Below are 3185 nucleotides of genomic sequence, written 5' to 3' on the forward strand. Positions count from 1 at the left end.
GTATAAACATTTACATATCGACGTTAACCATTTTCATTATAAAACTTACAACACATTTTCAAATATTGGTACTTTAGTACACTTTGTAGAAATATGTCAATTTCAGGCAGCAGACCTAAACATTACAAATAAACTTTAAAGAACGCAGAGGAATACTGAACAATGAAAAACAACATTCCTTATTATTGCACCCCTAAACCCTCCCACCATACAAAAACACGCCCACCACACATTATTTTCCTTTTTTTGGCTGAACTGCTCATTGTTACATTTTCGTCTGATGGCCGTGCGCACATCAGAGACACTTGTCTACGGAAACTCCAGAAGAACAGCGTCTGTTAACCAAACAGAGAGATACTGTAAATTCATAGTATTTTTGAGCAGTACATCAGAAAAGTCTGACAAATTGTATCAGTATGATATACCAGGGTCCATAAGTGCACCAGAAAAAAAAATTGTCCATTTCAGTTGAATTTAAATAAATCTGATGCATCAAGTGGTTTTATCAGATCTGATCAAAAAAATTAAACAAAGTAACAACAAAAATTGTCAGAGATCTCAGAAAAGAAAAAAATTATGAATCCGCAGAAAGAAAGGGAAGAAAAATCCTTAAGTTTCCTTGTTTTTCCTACCACCCTCCAGGGAACCGGATGGCATTCAAATTGGGAACATCCTGCATCAACATCTCTGGTGGAGTCTAGTCCAGTCCATACAATGAACTGCTCAGCTGTAACAGCAGATTCTGCAACTATGTAAAAAAAAAAACAGCCTGCACACAAATGTGCAGAGCAATTACTTCAATTGGAAAATAAATCATGTAATCACCATAATATAAATTGGTTTTTACCACATTTATACAGACAAAAATATAAAGTAAAATTATCAATTTACATGTGGTTCACTGTCTAAGAAATCATTATGGTCAGTAGTCAATACTTGTATCTGGAAAAAACAATCCAGGACACCTATGAAGGGTTAATTTTACGTTAACCCCTTGTGGGGGTTTTACAGCAACATCACACAAGATGTAGCTAGCTTGAAAGTGCATTTTCTTTTTTAGAAGAGCACATGGGGGGTGTGTTAGCCTCCTTCTCACTGTGCTAATGCATTCAATAAATCAAAAGAGCTAGTAAAATTACATATATTACAAAACATTATATCCTGACTGGTTTTACATCTCAAAAAATATATATATTTCATTCACAGGTTCATGTGAACTCACCAGGATATTCTTCAACACAATAATACAGCAAATCTTCCTGCTCAACCGATTACATCTCCTGTTTCTACAATACAAATATAATAATCAAAATCGCGTTTTATACAGATATCTTAAGATTTCAAAACCAAATGGGAATGTTTTGAAAGTTACCTCTCTCCATGCAGACCAAGGCCTTAAAAGAAAAGCACGCTAGCTCTGAGCAGGGAGGAGCCGTGACTAACTGCTGTGCAGGTGTGGTGCATTCAAAGTCTATGGGAATTCTGATATCAGTACTGAACCAAAAACTCCCCAAGACTAAAATTCTTGGGGAGCTACTACTTTACAGACATCAAGGCCAAACAACCTCCACATATCACTCCTATATGCATGAAGTGCTGTCAGCGACTTTTAAATATGTGCACTCACCAATTGGTCTTGTTTGCAGTAGCCCTGCTTTGATCCATTAAACAATACTAATGAAATGTTCTTTTTTGAACACTTGAGACAATTGTAATGTGTTAAGTTTATTTCTTTTGCATTTGGCCAGTATTAACTTTTCTGTTGCAATGTGGGTTATGCTATTTGTTAGATCATAATGTAGCACTGCACCAGCTTTAAACCACTTGCTTTTCAGCAGAACACACATTTTTGTGCACCTGTACTTTTGAAGTGAACATTTAGTGTTTTGTTCAATGTGGTTTTGTGTGTAAGATGTATTGTATCATATTTCTTTTTCAAAACTTATTAAACATTACATAACAACTGCAATAATTGCTATCTGTGTACTTTACACACAGCACAAAATTGCATAATAGGGTTTAAGTGCATTTTTGTAGTTATACTATTGAACACTTTCCAAAAGAATTACCTGAAGTACAAGCGTATATAACTTCACTTCATAATTAGATTCAAATGTAACTTAAAATGCACTCAAACTTAATATTACAGTGTCGATATTAAAATGTGTACTTTTAAAATATGCTTTCAATGTACGTTACAATGACAACTTTGAGCATACAATTTAAAATATAGCAAAAATATATGTAAAAACAAATTTAAAATAAGTACACTTTAGAAATTACACATAACTTTCACTTAAAGTATACTTTTTTAATAATATATTTCTATAAAGTGTAACATAGTGTAATTATGTTAAAGTGTGTTAAAAGTATTAGCATGAAAGCGTAATGTTAGTATACTTTTTATATATTTACAAAAAGTACAATTTGTCTAAGTACATTTTCAGTAAACTATAGGAAATATGAATATACTTGAAATACAATAAAGCACATTTTTTTTTTACCAGGGTAGACATGTGGGGATGGAAGAGTGTAAGGTTATTCTGAGCTGATAATCTGTGGTAAATCATAAGAAACAATTTCATACATTTATTCTTCATTTAATCTGAGTTAAAGCTGTTAAATTTTTAAACAAGCTGTTCATCAGAAACACTCAATGCATACAGCCATACATGTCAAAACTTTTTAGATTTATGAGGTCAGCAAAACAAATAATGATAGAATCTTTCTACTTTTCTTCTTTGCACTTCATAGACATAGACTGCTACGTTTTGTTGGTATAAGAGTAAAAACTGTACCTATTACTGCCTCTCTTTGAAGGTACGTGCTGCTGCAGACAGAGTTAACCATTAAGAATACAAGTCTGGCTTGTTAAAAAAAAAAAATGTAGAAAATATGCATTTATTTTTCTTTGTCTGGTGACCCATCCAGTGATGACAGTTATATCTGTAATTTCATGCATCGAGATCGCTACGACACAATGTCAGTTCCCGTGTCTTCATTTGTAGAGGACACAGAGCAGTTTATGCCTAAACTTTTAAACAATTTGAAATGAGACACTAATCAAACATTTCTTGAGCAACCAGAGGAGGGGTTGTACTATTCCAGAAGGTCTGTGCTTGCAGAGAAAATAAAACTGTATTTATCTACTTGATCTGTTTTTACTCACAGTTTCAGAGCTTTAA

General features: G+C 33.2%; 1 long non-coding RNA gene across 1 annotated transcript; it reads right to left on the minus strand.

Moving 5' to 3' along the window:
- Nucleotides 1-241: 241 nt before the first annotated feature.
- On the minus strand, nucleotides 242-2177 carry LOC119790701. Its single transcript, XR_005281751.1, has 4 exons — nucleotides 1373-2177; nucleotides 1223-1286; nucleotides 633-769; nucleotides 242-335 (listed from the first exon to the last, which is right to left on the minus strand). It is a non-coding gene; the product is annotated as an uncharacterized LOC119790701 (long non-coding RNA).
- Nucleotides 2178-3185: the final 1008 nt, after the last annotated feature.

Source organism: Cyprinodon tularosa, unplaced genomic scaffold (genome assembly GCF_016077235.1).
Source record: "Cyprinodon tularosa strain WSP-4 unplaced genomic scaffold, ASM1607723v1 ctg37, whole genome shotgun sequence".
Taxonomy (NCBI): Eukaryota; Metazoa; Chordata; class Actinopteri; order Cyprinodontiformes; family Cyprinodontidae; genus Cyprinodon; species Cyprinodon tularosa.